A 14,450-nucleotide genomic window follows, 5' to 3' on the forward strand; every position below is an offset into this window, starting at 1 on the left:
CGTTTTAGCTGAAAACACCTAATGGAAACTACAATTTAATAGTGAATATATGTGCAATTTGCCTAAATTGCCTACCCTGATTGATAGAAAGTGAAGTGTGCCAAGACAAAATGGAATACAGCGTTTAAAAACTATGAATGTGCTTGTCACATAAAGCAATATTATATTATAGTTTTTTAAAGCAAGCGTTTCTTAACAGTGTATCTTAATAAATATTAAGAACTACAGTAAGTATTTAGTACTTCACCTAATATTTCTAGTCTTCTATATTTTTCATTTATTGTTGATAAATTCAAACTTTAATTTTCTACTGAGAAAATATTTATTTTCACTGCATCTACATAAAATAATGTCAAATAATCCCTGCGATGTGGAAAGTAGTGTCAGGAATTTGGATATTTCCATCCATTTGGGATCTATGGGCAGCTGAATCCTTATTTTCTTTGCAATCATTACGTGTATTGTAAACGGTTCATTCTAACTTCTGTATCCTGAGATTCTAGAGCATCACTTCTGCCCTGCGAAAAAAAAAACATCATAGATTTTCATGCAGAATTTCCTCCGGTTGGCTGCCTTTTTATAAAGAATAATAGCTTCCAAGACTGAATGTACCATTTTGGAAGAACATTAAGTGGAAATCATTAATTCCCAAGGTTTTGAGAAGAATAGCCCTAGAGCACACATGTAACATTTAAACAGCGGCAACACAGATCAGGAAAGTAAAAAAGCACAGCATTAAAACACCGGGGGAACATCTACTTCTCTGCTGAGGTGCTCCTGCATTCAGGGTAATAAATCCTATATTCATTAAATGTGCACCGCATATGCACGGCTCACTTTTGTGCCTGTTCATAATGTGCACGGAAGAATATGCTCAGAAACTAGAGAACATAAACATGATAATGTTTCTCAGTTGGCTACTGTTCTAGCATCACATTAATGTTCTAGTCAATTAAGAGATGGAATGCCATGGGGCACGAGGGTCAAAAGAAACATTGTCTGGGGCCTGGCAGTGCAAGGCAAGATGCAGCGTGCTGGATGCCTCAAATTAAACAATTCCCACTGATAAGGAATTTAATGATTTGATTAATTTAATGTAGATTTTTATTGCGTTTGTCTCTCTTCTGAAACTTAGAGACTTTAAAGATCGCTTCCTTCATGTGCTGTGTTAGTAGTTTGCCGATGTAAAGCTCTATGGCTGGTAATGTAATATATCCTCCTGCTGTAATAAACCTCAAATGTTTCCATAGAGATCAACAAAGATGTTAAAGGGATTGTCCAGGCTTCTGATGTAAGTCTACGTGACTGCACACTTCTGAATCCTTACAGCATGCGCTTTGCACACTCTCAGGATTCAATGGTTTTGCCGGTGAGCGCCGATGATCACACGAGCGCAAGAATGCAATTTGAATACATGCGGTCACAAGCCAATTAGACTCGCTCAGCCTCACACAATTTACTTGCATACAAGTGAATAGAGCAAGGCCGAGTATGTCTAGTTGGAATGTGGCTGGAAGTATGCAAATCGCAGGTTGCATGACTGCCCACTCTCATCGGTGACAGTGGAGAATCTTGACAGCATGCAGTGCGCACACTGTAAGGATTCGAAAGTCTGCAGTCTTAAGACCAGACTTCTTTTAAATGGAAGCATTCAGCATGTTTTTACTTTTGGAAGTAGTGGAATAGATATATAGACATTGTGTCCCCAAATAATAAAAATGATACAGTTTTTGTAGAGATCCAATCTGCCATTCATGAGAAATCTGGCATACAATAGGTTAAAGCACTTGCAGGAAGCCATCCAGTTGTATTGAAAAGCCCCTTTCCAGCGTGATTTACATATGAATTCTACACTACGTAGATTTCTCATGAGTGGCACAAGACATCTTTAAGAAAAAGGAATGACGTTACTTGAGGGACAAGCGCTTATACAGCCATACTGTTACAGCCATAGCTAAAAACCTGTTGACACGTTCAATGAGAATGTCTGACCGATAAGTCTAATCTTAACATTCAGAAGGCATCGTGATATAAGCAATGTTGCACTGTTTATATCTGCTATTGCAATTATTGCCTATATTAAAGGAGTTGGCCCCTACATTTATACTGACACAAAGATCCCTAGTTTTATCCTATAAAACTCACCGGATGTCGTTCTCACCATTTCACCACCATCTTTGTGTTGATCCTGCTCTTCTTGTGAGGGAGTTTCTGCTGACTATTGACTGCAGCGCGCATGCTCAGACTATGTCCCTTGGAAAGTGCCCCTCAGTGTTGTTGCTTTAATGAACCATTTGATCCTGGAGACCATAACTGTAAAGAACATCACAGGAAACCATGGAAAAGTAGAGAGAGGCATTAATGTGACCAGCAATGGAAGAGCATAATATAGAAGTTATCACTTCTACATCGGTGCTCTGCAGACTATAGATTTATAGTTCACAGATAAAACCCAGTGACCTTCTCGCTGATCTTAGCCATTTACTTTCCGTTTTCTTTTCCATTTGGCCCAGATTGCCATGACTATTTTTTCCATCCATGACTCGTTTCTTCAAAATTCCCCTCCTTATAATTTCTCCACTTTTAAAGAGGTTGTCCAGTCTTAGGGCTCGCATACACTTGCAAATAAATCGGACGAATGCAATCTGATTAAATATTACATTGCATTCGGACCAATGTTATTCTATGATTGTGTTCAACTTCTCATCTGCAGGATTTGTTTTTCAGCTCCGATTATATCGAGATCTGGCTGAAAATAAAATCTGCACGCTGCAATTCAATGCAAAACTCAGATTGCACGCTCCCATACACGTCTATGGGTGCATGTGAAACATCGCTGTCATGGTTCCACCCCTTAGGGTGTCTGGGATGCAGTTACTGACAGCTTGTCCATCCAATCTGGTACAGGGGCGTGCTGAGCTGTCAGTGTGTTGATTGACAGCTCGATTATCCAATCTGAGACTGTGAAGCGTCGGCTGTCTCATGTGTTCATTATTCTACTTAATGGCCATGCTTCTTAACTGAGCTGAGTTTCCCAGACCACTGCCAGACGTACATTCATCTTGTGAGGTTTGTGCTGTGCTCTCTGTGCCTTGAGTTCTATGTTTGCCTGACCTTGAACTTTGTTCTGACTACCCGCCTGATTAACCCCTTCAGCTCTGATCTGTTATCCTCCCGGTACTCTGAACTCGCAACTAGAGTTGAGCGACTTTTACTTTTTTAGGATCGAGTCGGGTTTCGCCAAACCCGACTTTCTCAAAAGTCGGGTCGGGTGAAATTGGCCGGGGACCAACTGAAACACGAAACCCAATGCAAGTCAATGGGGAATCAAAGTCGGCAGTGAGTGGAGGACAGGAAAACACCTACAGTGCCCATTTTAATGCCAAAAACATCAATTCTTGTTACTTAAGCTTGTCAATCTTAATTTACCTTATAATAATAGTTAGTCATTGAAAATTGGGGGTCATTTGGCTAAAGTTGTGGGGGTTAGGGCTAGTTCAAGTTTTTCGTGGGCCCAGGAAACGCGGACTACGTCACGGTGGTGGAGCAGGGAGAGGTAAGTATTTCAACTTTGCAAGTACTGTGATCCTGAGCAAGCAGGGGGGGCCCACTCGTTTGCATTGGCACTGGCACAGGGCCCCTCAAAGTACGGCGGTGTGTTTGATGGCGGGGGCACCTCCCACCGGCAGAGACACTTTTGCCTACTATGAGGGGCCCTGTGCCAGTGACGTCGCCAACGAGTATGCCCCCCCACCTGATGAAGGAACCTGCACTTTCATCTGCACCTTCCTCTTTGTCCCCGTGTAAGGTGGTATAGTATGCGGGAAGGGGAACCTGACTTTCAGCAGGGTCAGATTCTGGCTGTGTAGAGTCCAAGGGGAATGTAGTGGTCTGGGTCAATGTACCAGCAGACTCATCTAGCAGTGGCTGGGCAATGGGCAGGATGAGAAGGAAACACAGTTAGTAGGCCCAAATAAAAAAGTAGGCTAAATGCAGTTCAAATGTGGTAACAGGACTAAACAGGCGGCATTGCTTTGTTCAGTGGAGGACAACTGTAATGAGTGGCAGACACAGTTAGTAGGCCCAAGCAAGAAAGTGGGCCAAATGCAGTTCAAAATTGGTAACAGGAGTAAACAGGCGGCACTGCTTTGTTCAGTGGAGGAGAACAAGCAGCGGCAGACACCGTTAGTAAGCCCAACCAAACAAGTAGGCCAAATGCAGTTTAATATTCGAAACAGGATGAAAATTGAGGCTCAGCTTTGTTCAGTGGAGGAGAACAACAAGCAGAGGCAGACACCATTAGTAGGCCCAACCCAACAAGTAGGCCAAATGCAGTTTAATATCCGAAACAGGATGAAAATTGAGGCTCAGCTTTGTTCAGTGGAGGAGAAAAGCAAGGAGCGGCAGACAACGTTAGTAGGCCCAACCAAACAAGCAGGCCAAATGCAGTTTAATATTCGAAACAGGATGAAAATTGAGGCTCAGCTTTGTTCAGTGGAGGAGAAAAGCAAGGAGCGGCAGACACCGTTAGTAGACCCAACCAAACAAGTAGGCCAAATGCAGTTTAATATCCGAAACAGGATGAAAATTGAGGCTCAGCTTTGTTCAGTGGAGGAGAAAAGCAAGGAGCGGCAGACACCGTTAGTAGACCCAACCAAACAAGTAGGCCAAATGCAGTTTAATATCCGAAACAGGATGAAAATTTAGGCTCATCTTTGTTCAGTGGAGGAGAAAAGCAAGGAGCGGCAGACAACGTTAGTAGGCCCAACCAAACAAGTAGGCCAAATGCAGTTTAATATTCAAAACAGGATGAAAACTGAGGCTCAGCTTTGTTCAGTGGAGGAGAAAAGCAAGGAGCGGCAGACACCGTTAGTAGGCCCAACCAAACAAGTAGGCCAAATGCAGTTTAATATTCAAAACAGGATGAAAACTGAGGCTCAGCTTTGTTCAGTGGAGGAGAAAAGCAAGGAGCGGCAGACACCGTTAGTAGGCCCAACCAAACAAGTAGGCCAAATGCAGTTTAATATTCAAAACAGGATGAAAACTGAGGCTTAGCTTTGTTCAGTTGAGGAGAAAAGCAAGGAGCGGCAGACACCGTTAGTAGGCCCAACCAAACAAGTAGGCCAAATGCAGTTTAATATTCGAAACAGGATGAAAATTGAGGCTCAGCTTTGTTCAGTGGAGGAGAACATCAAGCAGCGGCAGACACCGTTAGTAGGCCCAACCAAACAAGTAGGCCAAATGCAGTTTAATATCCGAAACAGGATGAAAATTGAGGCTCAGCTTTGTTCAGTGGAGGAGAAAAGCAAGGAGCGGCAGAGACCGTTAGTAGACCCAAACAAACAAGTAGGCCAAATGCAGTTTAATATCCGAAACAGCATGAAAATTGAGGCTCAGCTTTGTTCAGTGGAGGAGAAAAGCAAGGAGCGGCAGACACCGTTAGTAGGCCCAACCAAACAAGTAGGCCAAATGCAATTTAATATCCGAAACAGGAGTAAACAGGCGGCATAGCTTTGTGCAGTGGAGGACAACTGTAATGGGAGGCTGACATAGTTAGTAAGCCCCAAAAAGTAAGTAGGCTAAATGCAGTTCAAAATTGGTAACAGGAGTAAACAGGCGGCATAGCTTTGTGCAGTGGAGGACAGCTGTAATGAGTGGCGCAGACACAGTTTGTAGGCCCACATTAAAAAAGTTGGCTCCAAGCAGTTCAAAAATGTAAACAGGAGTAAACAGGCGGCATAGGTTTGTTCAGCGGAGGACAATTGTAAGGAGTGGCGCAGACAGACTTAGTAGGCCGAAAATAAAAAAGTTGGCTCAATGCAGTTCAAAACTGGTAACAAGAGTAAACTGGCGGCATAGGTTTGTTCAGCGGAGGACGATTGTAATGAGTGGTGCAGACAGACTTAGTAGGCTGAAAATAAAAAAGTTGGCTCAATGCAGTTCAAAACTGGTAACATGAGTAAACTGGCGGAATAGGTTTGTTCAGCGGAGGGCAATTGTAAGGAGTGGCGTAGACAGACTTAGTAGGCCGAAAATAAAAAAGTTGTCTCAATGCAGTTCAAAACTGGTAACAGGAGTAAACTGGCAGCATAGGTTTGTTCAGCGGAGGACGATTGTAATGAGTGGTGCAGACAGACTTAGTAGGCTGAAAATAAAAAAGTAGGCTCAATGCAGTTTTAAATTTGGTTACAGGGGTACACAGGCGGCATAGCGTTTTTCAGCGGAGGACAATTGTAAGGAGTGGCGCAGACAGACACAGGTAGTAGGCCTAAAATAAAAAAGTTGGCTCAATGCAGTTCAAAATTGATTACAGGAGTACACTGGTGACATAGCTTTGTACAGTGGAGGACAACTGTAAGGAGTGGCTGACAGTTAGTAGGCCAAAATAATAAAGTGAGGTAAATGTCTGCCAAAATTTTTTTCATAAATAAACAGGTGGCATAGCTAGGTACAGGGGTGGGCTCCTCTGCTGAGTAGCAGACAGTGAGACAGTGGTAGTTGGTGCAAAGTATTAACTGGTCTAAATGGAGGCCAGGGCCCCTGTATATTTTTACTATCATCTATCATTTCAACAAATTTGTATTGGCAGTGCCATTGAAGGATTTAACAGCACAGACTACACAGTGGTGGAGCCGGGAGAGGTAAGTTTTGCAAGTGGTAGAGCACTGTTCGAGCTGGGGGGAACACTCTCTCGTGGGCGGCGGTACTGGCACAGGGCCCCTCATATTACGACGGTGTGTCTGACGTTGGTTGTGCACCACCACCGTCAGAGACACTTAATTGTACTATGAGGGACCCAGTGCCAGTGCCGTCACCCAAGAGTGGGCACACCCACCTGTCCAGGCAAACGGCACTCGCACGGGTGCTTGCGCTAGGTGGTGACCACGGCCCTGTGGGGGGAGTCAGCCCATTTAGGGAGGTAAAAAAATGGCCTATGGTGGACATTCAGCAGCTGCAAATGGAGGAATTGGAGCAGTCAGTAACAGGAGGCCAAAAGCAAGACATTTTTCAGGCAAGCTACGTGTCAGCAGGGGAAGGTGGGGCAAAATAATTTGAAATCCATGATTGGTTCATTTTAATGAAGGTTAGATCATCAACATTTCGGGTAGCCAGACGAGTCCTTTTTTCGGTCAGTATTGAACCAGCAGCACTGAAGACTCTTTCTGATAGCACACTAGCAGCTGGGCAAGCGAGCTCCTGTAATGCATATTCTGCCAATTCAGGCCAGGTGTCTATTTTAGATGCGCAGTAATCATAGGGGAATGACGTGTGAGGGAGAACATCGATAAGGGAGGAAAAATAGTTCGTAACTAGTGTTGAGCGATAACGTCCGATACTTGAAAGTATCGGTATCGGATAGTATCGGCCGATACCCGAAAAGTATCGGATATCGCCGATACTGATACCCGATACCAATACAAGTCAATGGGACACCAAGTATCGGAAGGTATCCTGTATGGTTCCCAGGGTCTGAAGGAGAGGAAACTCTCCTTCAGGCCCTGGGATCCATATTAATGTGTAAAATAAAGAATAAAAAAAAAAATATTGATATACTCACATCTCCGACGCAGCCTGGACCTTACCGATGTAACCGGCAGCTTCCGTTCCTAAGAATGAGCGCTTGAAAGACCTTAGATGACGTCGCGGCCTGTGATTGGTCGCGTGAGCAGTCACGTGACCGCCACGCGACCAATCACAAGCCACGACGTCATCTAAGGTCTTTCAAGCGCTTGAACTATGTCCCCTGTGGACCCTGCATCCATCACATTAACCCAGTGCGCCGTGATGGACATGTATCGTCCCTGGCCATGCCTACTGGTCCATGCATCTGTTATGAGGTGCACCTTTCTACTGACTGATTGCCTGAGTGCATGGACAATGCGGTCTTTGACATGCTGGTGGAGGGCTGGGATGGCTTTTCTCGCAAAGAAGTGTTGACTGGGTAGGTCATAGCGTGGTACCGCGTAGGACATCATGGCTTTGAAAGCTTCACTTTCAACCAACCGGTAGGGCATCATCTGTAACGAGATTAGTCTAGCAATGTGGGCATTCAAACCCTGTGTACGCAGATGAGAGGATGAGTACTTCCTTTTCCTAATGAGAGTCTCTTGTAGGGTGAGCTGGACTGGAGAGCTGCATATGGTGGAAGTAGTGGGGGTGGTGGTGGACATGGCAGATTGAGAGAGGGTTGGTGATGGTATTCTTGATGTTGGCCTACATACAGTGTTTCCTACCAAGAACCTTGTGATTCCCTGACTGCTTTGGCCTTGCGACGATACCTCCACATTTGCTGCAGGTGGTGTCCTAAGCGGTGGTCTTACAGTGAGGGAAGCAATGTAGCTTTGCTGACTACCTTCATTCTGAGCGGGTGCACCAACGGTACGGGACGTTTGGTAGTTAGTCCAGGCTTGCAAGTGCATGCTGGTTAAATGTCTACGCATGCACGTTGTATTTAAATTTTGGACATTCTTCCCTCTGCTAAAGGTCTTTGAGCATTTCTTACAGATAACTTTGCACTGATCATTCGGATCTTGGTTAAAAAATTGCCACACTGCACTCTTCCTACTATCGAATACCTTTTCAGGCATTGCACGCTGTGCTACTTTCACCGGATGGCCACGCTGTCCTAAAAGTGTTTTTGGTTTTGTCAAACGTTTTTGGCCAGATACGGGCCTGCCAGATGAAAGCTGTTGCGATGTAGATGCCTGCTGCGGATCATCCTCCTCCGCTTCAGAGCTACTGCCAGCGGCACCCTGTTCCCCCAATGGCTGCCAATCTGGGTCAACAACTGGGTCATCTATCACCTCCTCTTCAATGTAGTGTGCACCTTCCTCTGTGTCACCGTGTAAGGTGCTATAGCGTTCGGGACGGGGCACCATAGTCTCATCAGGGTCAGATTCTGGCTCAGTACACTGAGAGGGCAATGTAGTGATCTGAGTCAATGGAACAGCATAATAATCTAGCTGTGGCTGTGCATCTGTGCACTCCATGTCCGATTCATCTTGTAATGGGCTGTTAACTATTTCCCTTTCTAACCCTGGCACGGTATGTGTAAAGAGTTCCATGGAGTAAACTGTAGTGTCGCCTGCCGCATCCTTCACTTTTACTTTGGGTGAAGGACACAAGGAAGCGACTTGCTCCTGACCGGGAGCATCCACTGACGACTCGCTGCTTTTATATTTCGAAGTTTCTGAAGAGGAGGCGAAAGAGCTAGAGGCTGAGTCAACAATGAAAGCCAAAACTTTTTCCTGCTGCTCCGGCTTTAAAAGCTGTTTTCCTACTCCCAGATAAGGGAGCCTTCAAGGCCTTGTGTAGCCAGACGATGACCCTGGCTCAACAACTCGAGCCTTAGGTGCTATTTTGCTTATCCCACTACCACCAGATGCTCCACCACCACCACCATCATTACCAGCTGGCAACGACCACCCACGGCCTCTTCCACCAGACTTTCTCATTTTTGGGAAAATGTAACCAAACTAACAACCATTATATGGTACTGTAAAACAAGGTAGAAGGTGTATATAAACTTGTTGAGAATTTAGATCTCCCTTTTTTGGGGGGGAGACTACAGCAAAAAACAGGCCCTGTATATTACACTACACAATGTAAAAGGCAGAACGTGGCTGGCAGATATACGACAAACAGAACTGACATATATAAACTTGTTGGCAATTTAAATCTCCCTTTTTGGGGGGGAGACTGCAGCAAAAAACAGGCCCTGTGTATTACACTAAACAATGTAAAAAGGCAGAACGTGGCTGGCACATATACGACAAACAGAACTGACGTATATAAACTTGTTGGCAATTTAAATCTCCCTTTTTTGGGGGGGGAGACTGCAGCAAAAAACAGGCCCTATGTATTAGACTATACAATGTAAGTGGCAGAACGTGGCTGGCAGATATACGACAAACAGAACTGACGTAGATCCACTTAGTGGCAATTTAAATCTTCTTTTTTGGGGGGGAGACTGCAGCAAAAAACAGGCCCTATGTATTACACTACACAATGTAAAAGGCAGAACGTGGCTGAAAGATATATAAAGAAATACAAGGACTGTACTACAATTTCAATCTCCCTACAATGATCTCAGGACAACTATGGCAGCAATACTAAGGACTGCTGCACACAAAAGTGTGGACAAATAAACAAGATAACTGTGCAGAAAGGAGCAACAGGATTTTTGCTTTTAAAAAAGCAGTTAATTTGCACAGCGGCGTACAAACAGCAATGCAGCTATCAGGGAGCCTTATAAGGCAGCCTAATAAGCTACATAGCTGATGCACAAAAATCTAGCCTCCACTGTCCCTGCAAAGAAAAGGTGGTGTTAGATAGTGGAAATCGCTTCAGCACAAGCGGTTTGGGGGTTAATCTTCCCTCCCTAACGATATCCCTTCTTCTGATGAAGCTGCAGCAACCTCTCCCTATGCTGAGATCGGCAGAAGTAAGATGGCGGTCGGCGTGCACGCCCCTTTATAGCCCCTGTGACGCCGCAGAAAGCAAGCCAATCACTGTCATGCCCTTCTCTAAGATGGTGGGGACCGAGACCTATGTCATCACGCTGCCCACACTCTGCGTCCTCCTTCATTGGCTGAAAAATGGTGCTGAGAAAGCGTCATACGAAACGCGACTTTGGCGCGAAGATCGCCAACCTCATGGCCGATCCCACACTGGGATCGGGTCGGGTTTTATGAAACCCGACTTTGCCGAAAGTCGGCGATTTTTGAATTTGTCCGATGCGTTTCGCTCAACCCTACTCGCAACGTTACCTGACTACGCTTTTGTCTCTTCCTTCTGTTTGACGTATTCTCCTGGCTTCTGACCTTGAACTCCTTGACCACTCTGACTCTGAGAAGTAACTAGCGTCACAATCACACTGCACTTGAATATCACCCAAGTGCAGTGCGATTCTCATGGACATTGGCAATTGAAGAGACAGAGAAATTACTTAATTAGTTCATTGTTGAATTCTGCGGTTTAAACCCTTCTTCATGCTGTCCTCAGCTAAAAGCTGTTGACAGATTCCATTTAAGCTCCAAGTCTACAGTCACTCTATGTAACTGCAGACTTGAATTTTCCTATCATGTATACTGGAGGATTTTCTGACTAGACTGTATCTGGAGTCGCTAAATACACTTGCATTGTGCAAGTTCACTCCCATCTAGTCAGAATATGACGGAGTATGCATATCGCATTCACATGATTGCACGATCTTTGCACACAATGTGCGCGATGAGGAGATTTCAAGCCCCATTAAACAAAGCACATACTGTAGTAATATAACCAGTAACAATGCTCCCTTTGAACCTCCATTTAGTAATAGGACCCCCGATTCTTCTCTTTATTATAATGTTTTCCTGTCCTTCCTTATAATTATGCCACCATTTGCCTCTGTATTACAGTATTATGCTTAACATTGTGCCTTCTAATAGTAGTGCCCCATTGTAATTAATTATAGTAATGCCCTCATTGCATCTCAGTACAATAAAGCCCCCAACTTTGCCTTTTATTGAAATTTGTCACTATGGTGTCTAATTTAAATAAAGTTAACCATGTACTCTCTTATAATAATGCCACTAGTGTGCATCTTTATTCTGCTAATGCCTACCATTGTGCCTCCTTATAGTAATGCCCCCAATGTGTGTCATTATAATAATGTCCCAATTTTGCCTTTTTATTGTAACACTGCCCTTCATTATGCCTCATTATAGCAATTACCTCAATTGTGTTGCTTTATAATAATTCCCCCACTGTGCCTTTTTATTCTGATAATGCCCCCTTTTGTGGCTTCTTAGTGATGTCACCATTGTATCTCATTGTAACATCCCCATTTTACTTTGCTATTATAATGATGCCCTCCATTGCATCCCCTTATAATAATGCCTTCAATGCACCTTTTACAATAATCCTTTGTACATTGTTTTAGTAATGCCATCCATTTTGCCTCTTTTGTAGTAATGTCCCCATTGTACCTCCTCATCGTTGTAACACCACACCCATTGTGCCTTCTTATTGTAATTATTGGCCCTATTGTGCCAAATTATAGAAATTTTGCCCCCCAATTGTCCTTCCTCATTGTTGAAGTATTGCACCCCACCTTCCAATCGCATTGTGCCTTGGCAAAGAAAAAATAAAACTAATACCTGCCTCACCTGGCTTCTATGCCAAACTATGTGATGCATTCCTCTTGAAGCTCTTAGGGAATGCTGATCTCTCTAACGCAGGGCTTCCCTAAGTCCTTAGAAATAAGAAACACCGTCTTGAAGCTCTTAGGGAATACCGATCTCTCCAACACAGGGATTCCCTAAGTCATTATAGATAAGGCCTCACATGGCCATACCCACAATGCTGTGTACTAGGTTGCCCATATTGAGTAGACTCATGTCAAGCCAAACAACAGACTCACCAACAACAGATCCAGAGTCGCACTCCCCTATCCAGACTTTCTTCAAGGATGCGCAGCTTCACTTCCATCTGTGCTCTCCTTAGACTCCTCCCAACCATCAAAAACACCCCACCGCTCCAACTCCAACCTCTCGAGGCTGCATTCCACTGATCAGATCATATAACACATCACAAATCTCCAACAAAACAGTAAGCTGTGAATAAACCTTGCAAAAGTAACATTACACTTTTCTCCCACCTGTTAAGCAATTAAAAATGTATCACATCCATCTGAAGTCCATTTATATCAGAGACCTATTGACTTGATCTGTAAATTGGATCACAAATACATGTAGAAAAGATAAAGAATGAGGAAATGTCAGCTAACCTTCCTTGAAGATAGATTCAATTGCATGGACTCCCACGGTGCAGCACGGAAAATTTAACAAGGAAAGACAATGTCCTGCAGGCTGGACATCTTCTAAAAGTCTATTTTTGTTAGCAAAAATAAGAATAAAAAGGATGCATGATCCATCTCAGGATCAGGAGTACAGTTTAACTGGAACTAAAATAGCAAGTTCACAGCTACGCGTTTCGATCTGAGAAGATCTTAGTCCATGAATCTCTCAATGAATGATTGCTATGTTGTTCTATGGAAACTGTCTTGCTGAGCTGTCTGTTGTGATTGACAGCTTGGCTGTTCAATCCTGTAGTGGGCTTGCTGGGCTTTCAGTGCCATGACTGACAGCTCTGCTGTCCAATCTGTGACTGGAACGTGCAGGACTTTCTGCAGGTGTTCAGTGTTCTGGTGATCGCATAACTACTTAACTGAGCTGTCTGCCTCTGATCCCTGCCAGACGTAGTTTGTGCTTGTTGGTGAGTGTTAGCCTTATTCTGTTGCGCTGAGTTTTGATCTTCTGCTGCCTGACCCTTTGGACCATGTTCTAACTATCCCTTTGTCTTGTCCTTTGGCTTTTGATCCGCTATCTCTTGTTATTGACCCTGGACTTTGACCTGGCTTACTCCTTTGCCTTTTCCTTTGGTTATCTACGTACTCTCTTGATATTGACCATGGAAAGTCTGACTTTTCTGCCTCATGGCCTGTCCGTGAGTAGTGACTAGTGTCACATTACGTCAAGCCATATCCTTTTTTCTCAAGAACAATGGACCCAGTTCATGCACTTTGTGATCAAGTGACAAATCTGACCCAGATGGTTCAGTGTTATGATCCTTAGTGGTTGAGGATCACAAAATACTCCAGCTAAGTAACAAAACATAGGACAAACTCTAGGGAGGTGGTAAACTGGACTGACCACAAATCTGAACCTATCCAACACACTAAAGGTAGCCGGTGAACGTGACTAAAATCCTAGACGTCTCGAGCCAGCCTGAGGAACTAACTACCCCTAGAGAGAAAGAAAGACCTCACTTGCCTCCAGAGAAATAATCCCCAAAGATATAGAAGCCCCCAACAAATAATAACGGTGAGGTAAGAGGAAGGCACATACACAGGGGTGAAAGCAGATTCAGCAAATGAGGCCCACTAATACTAGATAGCAGAAAATAGAAAAGGGGTCTGTGCGGTCAGTAAAAAACCCTTACAAAATATCCACACTGAGATTTCAAGAACCCCCGCACCAACTAACGGTGTGGGGGAAGAAACTCAGTCCCCTAGAGCAACCAGCAAGCGAGGAAATCACATTTTAGCAAGCTGGGCAAGAAACATGATAAATGCTGATAATCAAAAAATAAACAAACAAAAACTTAGCTTGTCTTGGAGAGACTGGGAGCAAGGTAGTCACAAGGAATCTGAAGAGCACTGAATACATTGAGAGCAGGCAAGGAACTGAGTATCCAGGTGAGCTAAATAGGAAACCAACCAAGGATAACGAACCAGTTGATGCTGCCAACCTGCAGAAAGACAACACTACATAGTACCGCTTGTGACCACTAGAGGGAGCCCAAAAATAGAGTTCACAACAGTACCCCCCCCTTGAGGAGGGGTCACCGAACCCTCATCAAGACCCCCAGGGCGATCAGGATGAGCCGCGTGGAAGGCACGAACC

The 14,450-nt window shown here is 44.2% G+C and overlaps 1 long non-coding RNA gene across 1 annotated transcript in view; it reads right to left on the reverse strand.

Moving 5' to 3' along the window:
* Nucleotides 1-359: 359 nt before the first annotated feature.
* LOC143818428 (uncharacterized) overlaps nucleotides 360-14,450 on the reverse strand; it is a 70,597-nt gene continuing 56,506 nt past the window's right edge. The window contains exons 3-4 of the long non-coding RNA XR_013224537.1: nucleotides 2,146-2,313; nucleotides 360-518 (exon numbers count right to left, since the gene is read on the reverse strand). This is a non-coding gene — a long non-coding RNA (uncharacterized LOC143818428). The remainder of the gene's footprint in view (nucleotides 519-2,145; nucleotides 2,314-14,450) is intronic.

The sequence above is a fragment of the Ranitomeya variabilis genome, chromosome 3 (assembly GCF_051348905.1).
Source record: "Ranitomeya variabilis isolate aRanVar5 chromosome 3, aRanVar5.hap1, whole genome shotgun sequence".
Classification (NCBI taxonomy): Eukaryota; Metazoa; Chordata; class Amphibia; order Anura; family Dendrobatidae; genus Ranitomeya; species Ranitomeya variabilis.